This window comes from Macaca nemestrina, chromosome X, assembly GCF_043159975.1.
Source record: "Macaca nemestrina isolate mMacNem1 chromosome X, mMacNem.hap1, whole genome shotgun sequence".
NCBI classification, from domain to species: domain Eukaryota; kingdom Metazoa; phylum Chordata; class Mammalia; order Primates; family Cercopithecidae; genus Macaca; species Macaca nemestrina.
The window spans coordinates 56,996,791-57,021,114 of NC_092145.1; positions in this window are offsets into that span (position 1 = coordinate 56,996,791).

Here is a 24,324-nt window from a genome sequence, read left to right on the forward strand (position 1 = left end):
TTGGGCTGAGAGACGGGGTTTTCTAAATATAGGACCATGTTATCTGTAAACAGAGACAGTTTAACTTCCTCTCTTGCTATTTGAATATCCTCTATTTCTTTCTCTTGCCTAATTGCCCTGGCCAGAAGTTCCAATACTATGTTGACTAGAAGTGGTGAGTGAGGGCATCCTTGTCTTGTTCCAGTTTTCAAAGGGAATGCTTCCAGCTTTTGACCATTTAGTATGATGTTGGTTGTGGGTTTGTCATAAATGGCTCTTATTATTTTGACATATATTCCATCAATACCTAGTTTATTGAAAGTTTGTAACATGAAGGGATGTTGAATTTTATCAAAGGCCTTTTATGTGTCTATTGAGATAATCACGTGGTTTTTGTCTCTAATTCTGTTTATGTGATGAATTACATTTATTGATTTACATATGTTGAACCAGCCTTGCATCCCAGGGGTGAAGTCGACTTGATCGTGGCGGATAAGCTTTTAATGTGCAGCTGGATTCAGTTTGCCAGTATTTTATTGAGGATTTTTGCATCAATGTTTCTCAGGGATTTTGCATCAATGTTTCTCAGGGATATAGGCCTGAAGTTGTTTTGTTTGTTTGTTTGTTTGTTTGTTTGTTGTTGTTGTATCTCTGCCAGGTTTTTGTATCAGGATGATGCTGGCCTCATAAAATGAGTTAGGGAGAAGTCCCTGTTTTTCAATTGTTTGGGATAGTTTCAGAAGAAATGGTACCAGCTCCTTTTTGTACATCTGGTAGAATTCAGCTGTAAATCTATCTGGTCCCGGGCTATTTTTTTTTTTTTTTTTTTTTTTTGGTTGGTAGGCTACTTATTACTGCCTCAATTTCAGAACTGTTATTGGTCTATTCAGGGTTTCAATTTCTTGCATGTTTAGTCTTGGGAGGGTGTATGTGTCAAAGAATTTATCAATTTCTTCTAGTATATATATAGATTTTCTAGTTTATTTGCATAGAGGTGTTTATAGTATTCGCTGATGATTATTTGTATTTCTGTGGGGTCAGTTGTAATATCCCCTTTATCATTCTTTTTTGTGTCGATTTGATTCTTCTCTCTTTTGTTCTTTATTAGTCTAGCCAATGATCTGTCTATTTTATTAAGTTTTTCAAAAATCCAGCTCCTGGATTCATTGATTTTTTGAAGGGTTTTTCATGTCTCTATCTCCTTCAATTCCACTCTGATCTTGGTTGTTTCTTGTCTTCTGCTAGCTTTTGGGTTTGTTTGCTTTTGGTTCTCTAAACTTACTGTCACTGATCATTCAAGAAATGCAAATCAAAACCACAATGAGATACTATCTCATGCAAGTCGGAATGGTGATTATTAAAAAGTCAAGAAACAACAGATGCTGGAGAGGCTGTGGAAAAATAGGAATTTTTTTTTTTTTTTTAAGACAGAGTTTTGCTCTTTTTGACCAGGCTGGAGTGCAAAGGCACAATAATAGGAAAGCTTTTACACTGTTGGTGGGAGTGTAAATTAGTTAAACCATTGCAGAAGACAGTGTGGTGATTCCTCAAAGACCTAGAACCAGAAATACCATTTGACCCAGCAATCCCGTTACTAGGTATATACCCAAAGGAATATAGATCATTCTATCATAAAGATACATGCATGAGTATGTTCATTGCAACACTATTCACAATACAAAGATGTGGAATCAACCCAAATGCTCATCAATGATAGACTAGATAAGAAAAATGTGGTACATATACACCATGGAATACTACACAGCCATAAAAAGGAATGAGATCATGTCCTTTGCAGGGACATGGATGGACCTGGAAGCCATTATCCTCAGCAAACTAACACAGGAACAGAAAACCAAACACCGCATGTTCTCACTTATAAGTGGGAGCTGAACAGTGAGAACACATGGACACAGGGAGAGGAACAACAAACACTGGGGCCTATCATGGGGGGTGGGGAGAGGGAGAGCATCAGGATAAATAGCTAACGCATGCAGGGCTTAATACCAAGGTGATGGGTTGATAGGTACATCAAACCACCATGGCACATGTTTACCTATGTAACAAACCTGCATATCCTGCCCATGTATCCCAGAACTTAAAATATAATAAAATTAAAGAAAAGAAAGTAATGGATAAACTTATTTGGGGAAAAAAAGAAAAATAAAACATAGATTATGATCTTATTAAAATTAGACAAGATGGCATTCAGTTTTAGTTAAAATGTAAGGAAGAAATCAATATTGTAGAAAGATTACAAGGAAACTCCTTGATAGATAAGTAGCAAAGATTTTAAATATGAGCATATATTTGAGATGTTTAGGCAAAAAGAGAATTTTAATACTATATAGAAAATATAGTTATGCCAAGTGAAGAGTAGCTCTAACAAGTAGAGGAACCTTACTGAGTTATCTTCCCTCCTTCTCTTTTCCCTCCCTTCCTCCTTCCCTCTTTTCTTACTTCCTTCATTTTCCAAGTATGTATCAAATCCAACCTTATATCAGGCACTGTTTTAGCCACTTGGCAATCAACAGTGAATAAAACTGATTGAAATCATGGCTATTACTAGTGTGCATTCTAAGTGGAGACATACTTCCAAAAAAACATGTAAACAGAATATATTCCAAGAACAGATATAAAATGACAAGGAGGAAGATATAGCGGTCAATTGGGACAAGAGAATGGAGAGAACATTGCAATTTTAGAAAGGGTGGCCAGGGAAGTCATCATCAAGAAAGAAACTTTGGAGCAAAGACCCAAAGGAGGAAGATAACATAAAGTCAGCCACACAAATGTCTGAAGGAAGAGTGTTGACAGACAGAGGGAACAGTAGATTCAAGGTTTCTGACATAAGAGTGTGTTTGACAATTATGAAGAGCTGTGAGAAGGGTACTGTAGCTGATGTTGAAGGAATGAGTGCAGATGTGGAAAAAGATGAGGTCAGAGAAATAATGAGGAGGGGAAAGTGGGCAGCAGATCCTGCATGGACTTGTAGGCCATTATGAGGAGAGTAGCTTTTACTTTGAGTGAGATAGGCAACCATTAAAGGACTTTAATGGCAAAATTAACATAATCTCCTGTTTAGAGGTAGATAGGAGAGGGAAGGAAAAAGAATCAAATTGGTAAAGAAAAAGGGCATAATTCAGTTCTTATATTATGATACATTTAAAGTTGAAGTTTCACCTCATTACGCTATTGTAATGTCCTTATAATACACACACAATACAACATTTGTAAAAAGTTCATTCCATGACGAGTTAAGTTTACAACTGCTGAAAATTAAATATAACATTCTATAATGATTGTCAAATTTTAGTGTGCATCAGAATCACCTGAAGAGTTTGTTAAAACAGATTTCTGGACTACTCATGATAGCAAAGACACCAAATCAACCTAGGTGCCCATCAACAGAGGACTGGATAAAGAAAATGTGGTACATATACACCATGGAATACTATGCAGCCATAATAAAGAACAAAAGCATGCCCTTTGCAGCAACACTGTTTCAATTGGAGGCTATTATGCTAAGCAAATTAATGCAGAAACAGAAAACCAAATAGCTCATGTTCTCACTTACAAGTAGGAACTAAACATTGGGTACACATGGACATAAAGATGGGAATAATTGACAATGAGGACTCCCAAAGGAGGGAGGGAGAGGGACAAGAGCTGAAAAACTACCTATTGGGTACTATGCTTGCTACTCAGATGATGGAATCATTCACACAATGTATGCATGGAACAAACTTGTGACCTCAATGTCACACAATATATGCATGGAACAAACTTGCACTTGTATCCCTGAATCTAAAATAAAAGTTGGAATTATTAAAAGAGAGAGAGATTGCTAAGTTCCACCCACAGAGTTTCCAACTCAGCCCATCTGATGAGAGACTTGATAATTTGCATTTCTAGCAATTTTCCAAATGATGTTGATGCTGCTGGTCCAGGCCTGAACATTGAGATCCATTGGTCTAGAACACATAATGCATATAAGTATTGCAGAGATAGTCTGAGAATTATTGGCATTTTTAGTAATTCTTCTGAATGACCTTGTGTTTTGGCCTCCAGTATTCGGAACCGTCAAACTCTTACTCCCTCATGATTGACACTGGACTCTTGCTGTGTTTATTCACTTTCCACAGATTAATTTAAAAATAGATAAGAGAAGTATATTATGAATTCCTACTTCTTTTTTTTAAATGTCTGAGAGTAATAATACTGAATTTTTGAAGAAGCCAAAAAGTGTGGTTACTAAATCAAATCCATTCATACTAAAAAATTTCTAAACCGGCTAATTCCTCTTATTATAAACCTTTGTTTTTCATTGTTACTCTGACTCTTTAGAAATTATTTACAAAATTCAATTTCTATTGTTATTGCACTATTTCTAATCTGAAGAGGAGATATACAATAAGTGCTTATATGAAACACCATCCTGGACAGCGATTTTGTTTGTTTTTGCTAGTTATCATATTTTTAAAAATAAAAAGTATAAGAAACCAAATACTTTTCCAAGGGCTTTTGCTGTGATTTTAGAAACTGTGTCTGTAAATAGTTGACTATTATGGAATGCTAACTATATTGAATGGAACTGACATGTTAAAGGTCTCATAGTCTAAGAAATCTTTCATAAATATTCTTTGCTATCAGCAAGGTGAATGCAAAAAGCAATTGGTATTGCTGAATTTTTGAGGATTCATTATTGTCAAGAGACATTTTTTCAGTTTTGTGGCTTTACAGATTTTACAGTCGACCAGTGAGGTCTCACGGGGCAATTTGGTATTTAGAAAATCTATGAGCAAGTGAGAAGAAAGAATAAAATTAACAAAATAAATGTGAAAAAGATGGGGTAAATTTTATTTTAAAGATATTCTTACAAAGTTTGTGAGTTTATCAATTTCTTTCTGTAAGAAATGTTGGAAATTGACCTGTTATGTCCTGAAACTGAAAGGTAAGTATATATAGTTACATTACATGTGTTTTCTAAATCCCAAAGAAAACATAAGACAAAATAGGTCACTTAAACTCAGAATATGTGATCCATTAAATCTGTCAGTTTGTTGAAAGATGATTTCAGGATGTAGGCGTTTTGTGACTGTGTTTGATGTGAAAGAGGGGACAGATCAATTGGGTTAAGATTATTCTAAACTGCTTTATTTTAAAATTGTGCTTTGGGGAAGTTTTTGTCTTTTATATTTTAAGTCTGTGGAGCATTCACAAAGAGTCGTACTGTTGATGACCATGCTCGTATTTTTATTCTTGGTCTCTCTCTACATAACTTTACCTTTGTACTTCTGAAAGTATATTGATTGTTAAATATGTAATTTTTTCAACATAGAGATAATTTTAAACATAGGAGATTATTTTTAATTGTCTATATTTGCTTTATTCTACAGCTAAAGTAATTACAGCATATAGACATTTTAGGTGTTGCTCATTGCTGATGAGAAACTTTTTTGTTTTATATATTAAGGCAATTTTATTAATTACCAATGACCAAGGTAGATATGTTTATTGAGAAAATTTGTGATCTTCATGAATATGAGCCTTATTACTAGAGTGTGAAATTTTTCCAATTATCTGGGAAGAAGCTATTATAGGTAAACATTGTCTGTCTTTGTTATTTGTATTTTCCCTATGCCTTACATATTACAAGAACCAATAAAAGGTTTTTGAATGAATGAATATTAGACATTTCAGGTAGTTAATGGATAAAAAAAACAGATCTTATTGACTAGAAATCTAAATATCTTAAAGTGAATGAAATTAAATTCATCTTTTTGTTTCTTCAGATAAAATTTTGTTAAAATGGGAATGGTTATTTCTAAATGAAGGAATGTTGGTTAACAGGTAATTTTGCCCTTGTGCCACCTCTAAAGATTCAAATATAAGAAATATTATTTGTAGTGACCCTTTACAAATAGATCAACCACAAAAACAAAGATTCTTGTAGCTGGCATATATGTGAATTTATGATCTGGATCAGAGAAAACATTTTAAAAACAACAAGATTCATTTAATTAAATACATATTTTCTTAAAACAAAATTTATCAAATCATAAGGAATTTCACCATTTCTGTAATAACTTATGATGGAAAATTCTGTGTCATGCAAATGCTAAGAATGATCTTCCCAGGTTCTCCCCTCCCTATCTATTTGATTCTATTTTTATTGTTGTTTCTCTTGAATGACACAATTGATCCAATAAGCAGCGCCATCTTTGTATTATCCATTTTATGACCCTAAGGACTTTATTAATAATTTTCAATCTGGCCTTTTTTAATAAGTAGGCACAGTCACAGACAGTAAAATTAAAATATCAACTATTTCAGGAATGGTAGGGAAGTATTTACAAAGTGCCTTTTGTAAATATGAAACATCTGAGATCCACCGCATTATATGTGGAATAAGGTTAGATAAAATTTACATTTAGAAAAAACGTACCCCTGTCTTCATTCAACCACTCACAAATGTGGGCTTACTGATCAAAAGCAGAGGAGAATTTCTGCTGGTTGAGCTGAACAAACCCATTTCTAAGCATGGGGTAGGGGGACTGCATGTCTGCTAACAGTGGATCAGTAAAGACTAGCAGTCTTGAATGAGATAGAGAAATTGTGAGAATGTTTTCTGTTCTTTGTTTTGATTTGCTTTGTTTTAAATAAAAAGAACACTAGAATAGAAAATCTTCAAGTCTGGAAGCCATGGGAGCACTAATTAACACAGTGGTGCTGTTGATTTTCTTTTCTTTCTTCTTTTTATTCTTTTTAATTTGAGGATGGTAGATCACACAGAAAGAGATGTAGGATTTCATAAACATTCATGTAGCACTTAATACATGTGCTTTCTAAATATTAACTTGCTTAGTCCTCATAGCAATCCTGTGAAGTGACTACAGTTATTTTCCTCATTTTATAGATAAGGAAACTGAGAAACAGGGAGATTAAGAAAATTGCCGATGACAAAGCCAGGATAAAAATCAATTGGACTCCATAGAACATGCTGTTAATTACTAAGCTACACTTATCCTTTTCACATTCTGACCTTCCTTTCCTCTATTATGCAGGCCAGAGTCAGGACAATGAGAATGCAAAGAGGTGGGGCGTAGTTGATCCTTGTGGTGGATAGCAGGAAAGTAAGATGTAGCTGGTGAAATCATTGACTCTGTAACTAAAGGTAAGGTCAGGGACTTTTAGGCTAGGTGGCCTAAAACTTTTATTTAGGCAGAAAAGATAGCTGAGAGAATTCATACAGAGGACAGCATGACAGCATAGCACGGTAAAAGTAGCAGAGGAAGGCCCTTCATCCTTCCATTATTATGATCATTGTTTGATTTGGAAAAGAAGATATGCCAGAAGAACTGAGCCTCTTAAAAATCTTTCACAAAAGTCTCACCCAGCAACTTCTGCTTCCGTTTCACAGTTCTAAAGTATGTCAAATGACCACTTCTAGATCAAAGGAGAATAGAAATGAAATAAAATCTAGATGGGGTTTAGCTCAATCAACACACTACAAAAAAAGTAATTCACAATGAAAACAAAAATTTATGTGCAGACATTCCCTTGCAGGAATTTTTAAAATACAAAAATCTGGAAACAACCAAAATATCCAATGATAATAAAACAATTAAATGAATTATGGCATATACATACAAAGGAAAACAAGCAACCTCTACAATTATATTTATGAAGCGAAATGCTATAGAAAAATCTTAAGACATAATGTTAAGTGAAATAAAGCAGTACACATTGTAATGCAAAATGTTAGATCTCCCTAGATAGTGGAAATATGGGTGATTTCCAATATTTTAGCTATACAAATCTATATTTTCCAATATTTTTACAATGAATGCTATGTTTTTGCAAACTTTTTCAAAAATAAATTTTGAAAACATTAAAAAATAACTCTGACTAGAGTAAATCATAAAAAAGAAATTTGTGGGATGGATACCTTGCCTGCTCCAGACTGGGAATTGTTTATTTTTTTCAAGGAACTCCATTTTCTTTTATGGAAAATGGTATTTAGAAACCAAGATCTGGGTGCTAAGAGTACTCATTACTACTCGATGGTTTTGCTTCTACACTCTGCTAATGGACACTATGAGGACACTATACACTTCTAAGAAATCATGAGTTCATACTGATGTTCTAATTCAAATGTAATATCAAGAGTTCATCCTCATTTTTTTCTCATTTTATATTGGTATTTCCCAAGAGGAAAAGATATAATTATTGATTTTTGTCACTAAAAGTGACAAAGAACATTGTTCTAAAAATGTTATGGGATTTTCCAAGTTTTTATCCGTAATAAAAACAGATCTTTCTCCCTCTGAATAAACGTTAATGGAGCAGAGGGATTAATTTGTTTCTGATTTCACTCAATACATCATACTTGTTTAATGTACATTTTACACATTTACTATATTATTACTATTTCTATATTATTTTCTATACATATGCCTGTGAACCTTTATTAGCATAGTTTTACCACCTCATAAAAACAGGGAAAATTATAATGTAGTGTCAATAGTGATGAAGCTCATTTGTAAAAACAACTCTTTAGTTTGCACACAATGGGATGTGATCTTGAAATTTTAGAAAATTAGGTCAATTTATATATTTATTTCTCTTAATATAATTATGATCTTTTAGGCAGGTGAGCAAGGAAGTCTAATAAGGTATTCTGACAGATTTTTCTGTTAGATTTTAAAAGGAAACTATTTTTAGTTTTAGAATAGAGTCCAAAGATTTATAATGACTATCAGGAAATTAAAGCAGCTAGAAAGAGCGTTTAGGTGTTTCATGCTACAATGCAGAAAAAGACAAATGGAACTTCACAACAGAATGATGGTCTTTATTTGATCAAAAAGAACAAAAGAGGTCAGCACGAAATTCAGCTACCAAGTATGAAAGAAGTGGCACCTATATGAAGCATATTTGCATGAAATAAAAGACATTGGAAACAACAGTCTTAAATATATGATGGTCATTAAATGAAAGCATATATTGTTTGCTCTTGTTTTGCACTTACATAGCAAATGAGAGTACAGTTTGTTTTTTTTTACAGTCGAGACATACATTGACAGAAGAACATTACTGACAGTATTTGGGGGACAATCTTTATTATTTTATTATACATAACAACTTGTTTGATTATGATATGGGGCAACCAAGAAAAAGAAATTGAGTAGTCCAGATTTTTGGTCACCTTAAGAACTAAATTGAATTATTAGATTGATCACTTAGTAACAACTCCACAGGTAATTAGTTTGTAATTACATATAGACAGGAGGTAAATATATAAGATAGTGTAATCACCATCTTCCTGTCAAGGTTTAGTAAATCATTATGTCGAGAAAAGCTTCAAGTAATGGCTGTTTTACTCTTTGCCATATCCAGAAATCTTTTCCTGTGTTAAATTTTCCAAATTTCAATTCAAAGTGGGAAGGAGAAGTAGAATAGATAAAAGAAAAGAAAGAACAAAAATGAAACTGGGTAGAATGATTTGAAGGCTGTAAAGTTAGAACAGTTGATCCTAATATCCATAAGTATTTTTACATCACATATTCACATAGGCAATCTTAGACAATCTACCTTAACTGATTCTTACATGTTCAATATTAATATGTTGCTCTTTTTTTATTTAACCTAAGTCGTATATGAAGTAACAAGTAAAATATCTTGGGAGGTACATTAACATCTTGCTAACAGATATATTAACGAAAACATTTCTTTTTAACAGCTTAATTACATGTACAGAGAAAAATATACATACTAAGTAAATTTATATGAGCCTTCCTTTAGATTATCTATCACCTTATACACACATACAAATCCATTTGCTCATTGAAATGGGATTCCATCCCTTTTTGAAGTTAACACATAACAACTCAGTATGAATGATAGGCAGGATGCTGTGCATTTATGTCGATTAGGATAGAGAATTGACTACATATTTAACATGTGCACTTGTGAAAAAGGTCTGAAGCCTCACCAGTAAACAGAAGAAAATCACTAACATAGGCACATCTTCTTTTAAATATTCAAGATTCCTGCAGTTGGTGTGGGAGAATCTTTTGTTGACTAGGGAGATGATATTGGATGACAAATGATGATGTAATATTTCCCAATGTAGATGCTTACAGGGTCCTGTTTCATGGTGGTAGTAGAATTGTCTTGCACCTCCTCTTATTTACCTCTTGATTATTGGAGTTTATTAGTATCTTCATGAAACCAGAGCTAAAACTTGAATAAGCTAGCCTGTGGCAGTAAGCAACACTCTAAGAGGCTTTCTATTTGATCAGAGTATACCAATCCTCCCTATTATAAAATGTTCAGGGATACTTAAACAGGGATTATATTATGTTTCCTTATATGAATTTTGTCCAAGGCTCTCATGGAGGAGAAAATAACTCTGTCTATAGATGGGGTTCAGATTTGACTGATAAGATGGGGGTGACATGATGGAAGGCAGATATCAAAGGGGAACAACAGGGAATCTATAAGCAATTCATCACACATGAAGATATCTATCAGGGTGGGCCACATTCAAAACATAACCCCATGGCTTCTTTTCTTCAGAATTTTCTTTGGTGTTGTTGTTGTATATTTTTGTATTTTTCCATATGACTTAAAAATCAGCTTCTCTCTAATTCCAGATTAAAGCTATAACCTGTTAGCGTTATTATTGGGACCACATTATAAATTTTCTTGGGAATAATTTACATTATATAACACTGAATCTTTATACATTGGAACATGGCAGGCCTATCCATGTGTTATTGAACTCTTTTGATTTTTTAAAAGTTTTCTTCAACAGTACTGAACTTAAATAGAGAACCCAGAAATAAAGCTGCACACCTACAGCCATCTGATCTTCAACAAAGTTGACAAAAATAAGTGATGGGGAAATGATTCCATATAATCCTCTAACTTTCACTACACACAAAAATTTACTCAAGATGAGTTAAAGATTTAGATGTGATACCTCAAACTGTAAGAATCCTAGGGGAAAACCCAGGAAATACTATTCTAGACATCAGCCTAGGGAAAGAATTTATGACTAAGTCCTCAAAAGCAATTGCAACAAAAACAAAAATTGACAAGTGGGACCTAATTAAACTAAAAGATTCTTCAGAGCAAAAGAAATTACCAACAGAGTAAACAGACAACCTGCATAATGAGAGAAAATATTAGCAAACTATGGTCTAATATCCAGAATCTATAAGGTACTTAAACAATTCAACAAGCAAAAAACAACTCCATTAAAAAGTGGGCAAAAAACATGAACAAACACTTCTCAAAAGAAGACATACAAGTGTCTGACAACCATTTGAAAATATGCTCAACATGGTTAATCAGAGAAATGCAAATCAAAACCACAATGAGATACCATCTCACAACAGTCAGAATGGCTACTATTAAAAAGTTCAAAAACAACCAATGCAGGCAAGGCTGCAGAGAAAAGGGAACATTTATAAATTGTTGGTGGGAATGCAAATTAGTTCAGCCACTGTGGAAAGCAGTTTGGAGATTTCTCAACTTAAAACTACCATTTAACACAGCAATCCCATTACTGGGTATATACTCAAAAGAAAATAAATTATTCTACGAAAAGGACACATGCACTTGTATGTTCATTACAGCACTGTTCACAGTAACAAAGACATGGAATCAACCTAGGTGCCCATCAGTGGTGAATTGGATAAAGAAAATGTGGTGCATATATGCCGTGGAATACTATGCAGTCTTAATAAAGAACAAAATCATTCTTTGCAGCAACATGGATAGAGCTGGAGGCCATTATCCTAAGCAAATTAATGCAGGAAAAAAACCAAATAGCCCATGTTCTCACTTGTAAGTGGGAGCTAAGCATTGGGTACATATAGACATAAAGATGGGAACAATGACACTGGGGACTACTAGAAGGGGTAGAGAGGGAGGGATGCAAAAGCTGAAAAACTACCTATTGTGTATAATACCCACTACCTGGGTGATGGGATTATTTGTACCGCAAACTTTAGTGTCATATAATATACCTATGCAACAAATCTGCACATGTAGCCCTGAATCTAAAGTAAAAGTTGAAATTATAAATTAAAAAAAGAAAAGAAAAGAAAAAAAGCTACTGAGTTTTGTACTTAAAAATGAATAAGAGGGCCAGTGTTATGGTATGCCACATATCATGTGGTATACTTTTACCACAATCAAAAGTATAGCAAATGAAAAAATGAAGATTGGTTATTGGCAACAAAATGAAATTAAGAAAGTAAACAATCCTACTGTGTCCGGGAAATAAACTAGATGATTTATGAAAAACAAAATATGTAGGTATTATACATAAAGATAATGAACTTATTAAGAACTTAATTTATAAGTTCACTCCTAGGTATTTTATGATATTATTCTATTGTAAATGGGTTATAGATACTTTTGATCCCATATATTAATATATATTCTACCACATTACTGAACTATTGTTTGCTTGCAGTAGTTTTCTCAGTTGAGCCTCTTGTATTTTCCATTTACACAATTACATGATCTTCAATGAAAAATAGTACTTTTTTCTTCTTTCCAATTTTTATACTTTGATTCCCCTTATCTTATGTAATGATATTAGCTATTGCATGCAGTATAATGTTAAATACTAGTGAAGACTGTGGACATTCCTAACTTCCAGCTGATTTTAGCGGTAACAATTTTTGTATTTCCCTATGATGCTGAATTTGGGGCTGAGATAAATGCAGTTAATCATGTTAAATAAGCATTGGTTTATTCATACTACCTTTTTAAATTTAAGATTTGTCATTGAATTTTGTCAAATGCCTTTGCAGCATCTATGGAGATGAGCATGCAATTTTCTCCTTGGGTCAATTAATATGATCAATTTTAAAAATAGCTTTCCAAATAGTAAACAATTCTTGATTCCTACAATGAATTCCATTGCTGTTGTTTCTTATAATATATGGCTAGATTCTGTTGATTTTGGTCAGAATTTTTTCTGTAATTTTTTGTTAAAATATGACTCACATACCATAAGATTTATTCTTTTTTATTCATCAACTTTTATTAAGTTCAAGGGTACATGTATTATTTTGAAGTGTATAATTCAGTTATTTTTATTAAAATCACAAGGTTATTCAAGCATGACTACCAATTTCAGTATACTTTTATCACGCCAAAAAGAAACTCCTTACTTCAATCCTCCCTCTCAATCTCCCATCCCTAACCTCTGGCAAACACTAATCTCCATTCTCCTCCTATGCATTTGCCTATTCTGGACATTTTATGTAAGTGGAATCATATAATATGTGGCCTTTCTGTCTGGCTTCTTTTACTTAATGTGATGTTTTCAGGGTTCATCCATGTTGTAGCGTGTATTAGTACTTCATGCCTTTCATTGCTAAATAATGTCCCATTGTGTGGATATGCCACATTTGTTTATGCATTTATACATTGATGGATAGTTGGATCATTTCTACTTTGGGCTACTATGAATAATGTGACTATGACTTTCATGTAAAAGTTTTTTTTTTGGACATAAGTTTTCTATTAACTTGAGAATATACTTAGGAGTAGAATTATTGGATTTTATGGTGGCTTTCTGTGCCAAACTGTTTTCTAAAATGGCTGCATCATTTTATAGTCCTATCTGCAATTTATGAAGTTTACAATTTCTCCATATCCTTGATAACACTTGTAATTGCCTGTCTTTTTTTTAATATAACCATCCAAGTGGGTATTAAGTGGTAACTAATTGTGGTTTTGATTTGCATTTTCATAATAACTCTTGGGATTGAGCATGTTTTGATGTTCTTATTGGTCATTTCTATTTTATTAAAGAAATGTCAATTGAAATTTGTTGCCAACTTTTAATTAAAAGGTTGGTTGTCTGCTCCTGAATGACTACTGGGTAAATAATGAAATTAAGGCAGAAATAAATAAGTTCTTTGAAACAAATGAGAATGAAGAGAGAACCTATCAGAATCTGTGGGACACAGCTAAAGCAGTGTCAAGAGGGAAATTTATAGCACTAAATGCCCACAGGAGAAAGCAGGAAAGCTCAAAATCAACACCCTAATATCACAATCAAAAGAACTAGAAAAGCAAGAGCAAACAAATTCAAAAGGTAGCAGAAGACAAGAAATAACTAAGATCAGGGCAGAACTGAAGGAGATAGAGACATGAAAACCCCTTCAATAAATCAATGAATCCAGGAGATGGTTTTTTGAAAAGACTAACAAAATAGATAGACTGCTAGCCAGAATAATCAAGAAAAAAAGAGAAGAGAATCAAGTAGACACAATAAAAAATGATAAAGGGGATATCACCACTGATCCTACAGAAATAGAAACTGTCATCAGAGAATACTATAAACACCTCTCTGTAATTAAACTAGAAAATCTAGAAGAAATGGATAAATTCCTGAACACATATACCCTCCCAAGACTCAACCAGGAAAAAATCGAATCCCTGAATAGACAAATAACCAGGTATGAAATTAAGGCAGTAACTAATACCCTACTAACAACAAAAAAAAGCCCAAGACCAGACAGATTCACAGCCAAATTCTACCAGAGGTACAAAGAGGAGCTGGTACCATTCCTTCAGAAACTATTCCAAACAACAGAAAAAGAGGAGGGACTCTTCCCTAACTCATTTTATGAGGCCAGCATCATCCTGATACCAAAACCTGGCAGAGACACAACAAAAATAGAAAATTTCAGGCCAATATCCCTGATGAACATTGAGGCAAAAATCCTCAATAAAATACTGGCAAACCAAACCCAGCACCACATCAAAAAGCTTATCCACCACAATCAAGTCACCTTCATCCCTGGGATGCACGGCTGGTTCAACGTACGCTAATCAGTAAACATAATCCATCACATAAACAGAACAAATGACAAAAATGACATGATTATCTCAAAAGATACAGAAAAGATTTTCGATAAAATTCAGCACCTCTTCATGCTAAAAATTGTCAATAAACTAGGTATTGATGGAACGTATCTCAAAATAATAAGAGCTATTTATGACCAACCCACAGCCAATATCATACCGAATGGGCAAAAGCTGGAAGCATTCCATTTGAAAACTGGCACAAGACAAGGATGCCCTCTCTCACCACTCCTATTCAACATAGTATTGGAAGTTCTGGCCAGGGCAATCAGTCAAGAGAAAGAAATAAAGACTATTAAAATAGGAAGAGAGGAAGTCAAATTGTCTCTGTTTGCAGATGACCTGATTGTATATTTAGAAAACCCCATCGTCTCAGCCCCAAATCTCCTTAAGCTGATAAGCAACTTCAGCAAAGTTTCAGGATACAAAATCAATGTGCAAAAATCACAAGCATTCCTATACACCAATAATAGACAAACAGCTAAATCATGAGTGAATTCCCATTCACAGTTGCTACAAAGAGAATTAAAATACCTAGGAATAAAACTTATAAGGGATGCGAAGGACCTCTTCAAGGAGAACTACAAACCACTGCTCAAGGAAATAAGAGAGGACACAAACAAATGGAAAAATATTCCATGCTCATGGAGAGGAAGAATCAATATTGTGAAAATGACCATACTGCCCAAAGTAATTTATAGATTCAATGCCATCCCCATCAAGTTACCATTGACTTTCTTGACATAATTAGAAAAAAATATTTTAAATTTCATATGGAACCACAAAAGAGCACATATAGCCAAGACAATCCTAAGCAAAAGGAACAAAGCTGGAGACATCACACTACTTGACTTCAAACTCTACTACAAGGCTACAACAACCAAAACAGAATGGTACTGGTACCAAAGCAGATATATAGACCAATGGAACAGAATAGAGGCCTCAGAAATAATGCCACACATCTACAACCATCTAATCAAGCCTGACAAAAACAAGCAACGGGGAAAGGATTCCCTATTTAATAAATGGTTTTGGGAAAACTGGCTAGCCATATGCAGAAAACTGAAACTGGACCCCTTCCTTACACCTTATACAAAAGTTAACTCAGGATAGATTAAAGACTTAAACATAAGACTTAAAACCATAAAAACCCTAAAAGAAAACCTAGGCAATACCATTTAGGACATAGGCCTGGGCAAAGACTTCATGACTAAAACACCAAAAGCAACGGCAACAAAAGCCAAAATTGACAAATGGGATCTAATTAAACTAAAGAGCTTCTGCACAGCAAAAGAAACTATCATCAGAGTGAACAGGCAACCTACAGAATGGGAGAAAAATCTTTGCAATCTATCCATCTGACAAAGGTCTAATATCCAGAATCTACAAGGAATTTAAACAAATGTACAAGAAAAAAACAACTCCATCAAAAAGTGGGCAAAGAATATGAACAGACTCTTCTCAAAAGAAGACATTTATGCAGTCATCAAACATATAAAAAAAAAGCTCATCATCAATGGTTGTTAGAGAAATGCAAATCAAAACCACAATGAGATAACATCTCATGTCAGTTGGAATGGCAATCATTAAAAAGTCAGGAAACAACAGATGCTGGAGAGGATGTGGAGAAATAGGGATGCTTTTACACTGTTTGTGGGAGTATAAATTAATTCAACCATTGTGAAAGGCAGTGTGGCAATTCCTTAAGGATCTAGAACCAGACATACCATTTGACCCAGCAATTCCATTACTAGGTATATACCTTAAGGATTATAAATCATTCTACTATAAAGACATATGCACACATAGGTTTATTACAGCACTGTCCACAATGGCAGACTTGGAACCAACTGAAATGCCCATCAATGATAGACTGAATAAAGAAAATGTGGCACATATACACCATGGAATACTGTACAGCCATAAAAAAGATGAGTTTATGTCCTTTGCAGGAACATAGATGAAGCTGGGAACCATCATTTTCAGCAAACTAACACAGGAACAGAAAACCAAACACCACATGTTGTCACTCATAAGTGGGAATTAAATAGTGAGAACACATGGACACAGGGAGGGGAACATCACACGCTTGGGCCTGTTGGGGGTTGGGAGTCTAGGGGAGGGATAGCATTATGAGAATTACCTAATGTGGATGACGGGTTGATGGATGCAGCAAACCACCATGGCATGTGTATATCTATGTAACAAACCTGCATGTTATGCACATGTATCCCAGAGTTTAAAGTATAATAATAATAAAAAGTTTGGTTGTCTTTTTATAGTCTAATGTTAAATTCTTTATATATTCTGGGTCCTATATGCCTTTCAGATATATGAGTTAAAAATATTTTCTCTTGTTCTGTGAGTTGTCCTTTAACTTTCATGATAGTATTCTTTGACGCACAAACATTTTTAATTTGATATATTCCCATTTATCTATTTTTACCCCTTTTGATGCTTGTGTTATACATATATATTTAGGATCCCATTGCCTAATCCAAGGTCACAAAGATTTTACTGCTATGTTTTCTTCTAAGACTCTTATTGTTTCACTTCTTTTATTTAGACTTTTAATCTATTTTGAATTAAGTTTTGTATATGGTGTGAAATAGGAATCCAATTTCATATTTTAAAAGTGAATATCCAGATGTCCCAGTACCATTTGTTGAAAAGACTCTTCTTTACCCCATTAATTTTTTTGGCACCCTTGTTGAAAATAGGCAAGAAAACTAAATGAAAGGCATTCCGATTGGTAAGAAAAAGGTACCTATTTGTAGATTAAATGATCTCGTATATAGAAAATCTTAAGGAATCCACAAAAACATCGATTAGAGTTAATAACAAATTCAGCAAGTTCATAGGATATAAGATCAATATAAAAACACCAATTATATCTTCGTACATTAGCAGTGAGCTATCCAAAAATGCAATCGAGTAAACAGTTTCATTTACCAATACCATAACAGAGAAATTTATATATAAATGTAACAAAAGATGTGAAGATTTGCATACTCAAAAGTACAAAACATTTGTTGAAATTAAAGTTAGCAACAATAAGTGAGAGGACATCTCATATTTATGGATTGCAAAACATAATATTGTTAAGATGAAAATAATCCCAATATTGACCCATGGGTTCGATGAAATCTACATCAGCATTCCAGCTGACTTTTTTTTTTTTTTTTTGCAGAAATTAAGCTGATCCAAAAATTCATGGGGAAATGCAAAGAACCCAGAATAGTCAAAACAATCTTGTGAAAAATCAAAGCGAACTCATTCTTCGTGATTTCAAAAGTTACTATAATGCAACTCTAATCAAATTGTATGGTTTGGGCATAAGAGTAGACATAAAGATCAACAGAACAAAATTGAGCATTCTAAAATAAACTCATACATTTATGTTTAATTTAATTGCCCTGGCTAAAACTTTAGTACAACATTGAATAAAAGTGGTGAGAGCAGACATTCTTCTCTTGTTCCTGATTTTAGGTGTAAAAACTATAATTGTTCACCTTTTAAGTATAATGTTAGTTGTGGGATATTAATTCATGTACTTTATTGGGTTGAGAAAGTTAACCTCCATTCTTAGTTTGTTGAGCATTTCTATCAGGAAAGGGTGTTGGATTTTTTCACACGATTTTTCTGTTTTTTAGGTGATCATATGTGTTTTTTTTCCTTATTATGTTAGTATATTATATTAATTTTCATATGTTGAACCAACCTGCTTTCCTGAGATAACTACTTGCACATGGGATGGATGGATGGATGGATAGATAGATAGATAGATAGATAGATAGATAGATAGATAACATTTTATATAAAACATGTTACTAAATTCAGTTTGCTAGTTTTTTGTGCATTTTTGTGTATTTATAAGGGATATTAGGCTATAGATTTCTTAACTATAATTTTGCGTCTGGTTTTTGATATGAGGATAATTCTGAATTCATAGAATGAGCTTGAAAATGTTTTCTTCTCTTTAAGAGTTTATGAAATATTGGTATTAATTCATTTTATAATGTTTGGTACAATTCATGAGATCAATGAAGTCATCTGGTCCTGGGATTCTTTTATGGAACTATTTTTCAAGCTTTTTATTTGTTATATTTCTATTCAGATCTTCTATTTCTTTCTGAGTCAATTTTGGTAGTTTGTGTACTTCTAAGAATTTGTCCATTGCATTCTACATTATCTAATTTTCAGCACACTTTTTCATAATAATTTTGTATTATCCTTTTTATTTCTGTAAGGTTATTAGGTTGAGGCAAAAGTAATTGCCATTAAAAACTGCAAGTACTTTTGCACCAACCTAATAGTAATGTCCCATCATCCACTGTTGATTTTAGTAATGTGAGTCTCCATTCACTTTTGCTTGACCAGTCTAGCTAGTTTTTTCAGTGTTGTTATTTTCAAAAACCAACATTTGGCTTCATTAAATTTCTCTATTGTTATTCTGTTTTCTATTTCATTTACTCCTTCTGTAATACTAATTAGCTCCTTTATTTAGCTTGATTTGGGTTCAGTTTGCTCTTCTATTTATAAGTTATTAAGGTGGTAGGTTATATTATCGATTCAAGATTTTTCTTCTTTTCTGATATAGATATGTAAAGCTCTAAATCACCCTATAAGGACTGCTTTCACTGCATCACATAAATTTTAGTATGTTGTATTTTCATTTTAATTTATTTCTTTTCATTTATTATTTCCCATGTGATTTTTTTTCTTCAAGACACTGGTTATTTAGGGTACATTGTTTAATTTCTACACATTTTAAATTTTTCCAGATTTCCCTCTGTTATTTATTCTAATTTAATTCCACTGTGACTGAAGCACATATTTTACATGATTACATTGCTTTATTTTTTAATTTTTTAATTTTTAAATTTATGGATACATAATAGGTATGTATACTTAAGGGGCACATAAGATATTTTAATACATGCATGCAATGTGTAATCACATCAGGGCAAATTTGGTATTCAAGCATTTATCCTTTGTGTTACAAAAAATCCAATTATACTCCTTTAGTTATTTTAAATGTACAATTAAATTATAAATTATTTTTGACTATAGTTACCCTGCTGTGCTAGCAAATACTAGGTCTTATTCCTTCTGTGTAACTATTTTTTTACACCCATTAACCATCTTCACTTCACTTCCCACCCTCCCTCCCACTATCCTTCCCAGTCTCTGGTAACCATCTTTCTATTCTTTATGTCTATGAGTTCAATTATTTTAATTGTCAGCTCCAACAAATGAGTGAGAACATGCAATGTTTGTTTTCCTTTGCTGGCTTATTTCATGTTGTTGCAAATGACTGGAGACTTCACTGTGTTTATCTACTACATTTTCTTTATCCATTCATCAACTGATGGACAATGAACTTGCTTCCAATCTTGGCTATTCTGAATAGAGTTGTTATAAACATGGGAGTGCAGATATATACTGCACTTATATTCCTTCTGTCTCCAGTTTTTCAGGGCTTTTATCATGAAGGGATGTTGAATTTTATATATCCAATAGATGCCCAATATACTGATTTTCTTTATTTGGGGTATATAGCCAGCAGTGGAATTCCTGGATCGAATGGTAACTCTATGTTTAGTTTTCTGAGGAACCTCCAAACTCTTCTCCGTAGTAGTTATACTAATTTACATTCCCACCAACAGTGTACAAGGGTTCCCTTTTCTCCACATTCTCATCAGCATTTGTTATTGCCTGTCTTTTGAATATAAGCTGTTTTAACTCTGGTGAGTTAATATCTCATGGTAGTTTTGTTTTGCATTTCTCCGATGATCAATATATGATGAGCACCTTTTCATATGTCTGTTTGCCATCTGAGTGTCTTCTTTGGAGAAAAGTCTATTCAAATATTTTGCCAATTTTTTATCAGATTATTAGAATTTTTTTCTATATAGTTGTTTAAGCTCCTTATATATTCTGATTGGAATCCCTAGTTAGAGGGATAGTTTGTAAATATTTTCTCCCATTCTGTGGATTGTCTCTTCACTTGGTCGATTGTATCCTTTTCTGTGCAGAAGCTTTTTAACTTGGTGCAATCCCATTTGTCATTTTTGCGTTGGTTGTCTGTGCTGCTGGGTATTGCTCAAAAAATATTTGCCCAGACCAATGTTCTAGAAATTTTCCCCACTGTCTTATTGTAGTAGTTTCACAGTTTGAGGTCTTAGTTTAAGTTTTTAAACCATTTTGATTTGATTTTCGTATATAGCAAGAGATAGGGGTCTGTAGTATAATTTGAAGTCAGGTAATGTGTGATTCCTCTAGTTTCATTCTTTTTTCTTAGGATAGCTTTGTCTATCCTGGGTCTTTTTTTAGGATTGTGTTTTCTATTTCTGTGAAGAATGTCGTTGGTATTTTGATAGGGATTGCATTGAATATGTAGATTGCTTTAGGTAGTATGAACATTTTAACAATGTTGATTCTTCCAACTTGTGAACATGGAAGATTTTTCCAATTTTTGATGTGGCTCGTGGTGGAACGATATAGTTTAAATATTTTTTCAACCCCCCCTGCCCAAATCTCATATTCTCTATCTTTGTTAATTTATTAATTCAAACTTTAATATTTTGCTGCTGTATCTCTTAATTTTAAGTCAGATTACTAATTCACTTGCTTACATTCTGCTTCATTACTGATATACATATTTAGGGTCCTGATTTTCCCCTAGCATTGCTTTAGCTGTGTCTCTCAGGAAGTGATGTATAATGCTTTTATTATATTATTTTAGAGACAATATACTTCAATTTTGTATTTCCTATTTGACGCTCTAAAATTATAGGGATCTGTTTTTAATTTGCACACAGAAAACATTGTTTTCATAATTTAAAAAAAAAGAATTAGAAATTTCCAGACTTATTTCATTGTAAAGAATCATCATCCTACCTGTGTATTTTTTTAATAAATTTCTCCTTTTTTTCCCCATGATTTCTGATCTATGAATGCTGTTACTGTGTTACTTAATGTTAAATATATGACTATTTTATCTTACATATAAATTACATCCTTTATCACTTTTGAGTGTCCTTCTCCATCTTTTTCAGTGCTTTTGGCAGTAATTCTACCTTGTTTATATTAAAAACCTAACCTTTGCCATTTTTTGTTTGCATTTACCCGGGATGTATTTTTACTTGCCACCCTTTTGAATCACTGTGCTTTATGTGTATCTCTTATACATACAACATAGAGTTTAGTTTTGCTTTGTGATCCAATCTTAAATTGCTCTTTTCCTTAAGTTGGTAATGCAAGTCTATTTATCTTTGCAGATGGTAAAGGTATATGTGTTATTTTTAATAATAAAACAATGAATTCACTAATATACCCTTTCTCAGAATTTTCTTTTGTATAGTCAAATATATAGCTATTACTTGCCTCAACTATTCCTATGCCTTATTATATTTAAGGCATATAAGATGATTCCCATCTACTACAATTAGGTAATCAGTACACTTACTCTACCTATACATTCTTTTCTCTCCTTCTCCCAATTGGTATTAATTACATGATGTTGACATTCTTAAGGCATATAACATTAACCTTTGCTCTTTCACTCTATTCCCACATTTGTTTTGGCTTTATTTATACAGTTAAAAGTATTCAAAATTCATTGCCAATCTTTTGGCTTAATTTTCTTTGTCATCACTTCTTTTGGCTCAAAATGGTTCTCTTGCAGTATCCTCATAAAAGCTCACAGAACAATAGCCTCTGAAATCTGGCCAATTCAAATGCATGTGTCTACAGTCTTTACACATGAAGGACAGTTTGACTGGATGTAAATCATTGGCTCGCATTTTCTATCCTTGAACTCTTTGTAAATGTTTCACTATCTTTTAGTATAGAATTGTTCTATGGAAAAAAATTGAGGCTAGTTTAATTATTTTCTCTTTGTACGTGACTTGATCTTTTTGTCTGACTGTTCAAAGAATTATTTCACTCTTTAACAACCTACAACTTTACTAGGACATTTCCCAGCATTGAGCATTCTGGTTCCATCTTCTCTTACACACACAGTGTTCCTTACACAGTTCTTTCTGTATATAGCTTTGCCTTCTTTTTTTTAGTAGAGTTTTATTGGATAATATATTGAAATATTTGTTCTATTTCATTGTTTTAGTTTTCTTCGTTAGGTACTCTAGTTACACATAAGTTCACGCCTTTGCCAGGCTTCTAAGTCTATCATTGCCTCACGCATCCCTTTTAAACTCTTTATTCACTGTATTATTATGATCATCATTTACTTCCCAATTTCTATCTTCCAAGTTTCTTAAAAAAAATTTTTTTTCTCTCTACTCTTATGCTACTCAACACAGTATACTTCTGTGCCCAAAATGTGCAGAGATTTCTCACAATGGACAACTGAGTGTCCTATAGTTTTAAGTCAATTCACATACCATCCAACTGGAGATAGCATCACGTCCCACAGGTTGAGGGCTCAGTCCCACAAGACTGCCCCTGACTTCAGATTCCAATGACAAGAAGGAAGTTGTAACCTACACTTCTCACTAATCAGCTATGAATTGGAGGTTCCCATAACACTCTCCTCATTAATTACTTGGCTAGAGTGACTCACAGAACTCAAGGAATTGCTTTATTTACATCCATTCATTTATTATGAAAGATATTTCTAAGGGTACAGATGAATAGCCAAATGAAAAAGATGCATACAGTAAGGTATGTAGGAAGGGGCATGGAACTTTCGTGCCTTTTCCAAACATAACACCCTCCAGGAACTTCCATGTTTTCAGCAATCCACAAGCTCTTCTCACCCTGTCCTTTTGGGGTTTTATGAAGGCTACATTACACAGGTATAATTGATAACATCATTGGCCATTGGTCATAAGCTCAATTTTAGCCCCTCTCTCCTTCCTGGAGGTTGGGGTTGGACTGAGAGTTCCACCCATCTAACGACATGGGTCATTTGCCTGGCAACTAGTCCCCATCCTGATGCTATCCAGGAGCCCACCAAGAGTTACCTCATTAGAACAAACGATGAGTCTATCACCTGATTTTGGAGGGCTTTGCCCTATCCTCCTATCACTCAGGAAATTATAAAGGTCTTAGGAGCTCTCTCTCTCTCTCTACATATATATATATATATATACACACACACACACACACACACACACACACGCACACATACATTCTTATATATATAATCTTCTATATATATATATATATGATTATACATTATTTCACAGTATCACACCCAATTTTCCATAATATCTGTTTTCTTTTGTCATCCCATCAGTTTTGTTTTTGTTTCAGGCTTTTGTTAAAATTAATGCTCATTTCCTTAGTGATTCCAGCTCATACTTCATTGCTTCTGTTGTCACATCATTTCTTTCCTGACTGTACATTTCTGATCTGTGACTTTTGTTTTTAAATGTGACTGATCCATTGTTTTTAAATCATTTATTGAAACACATT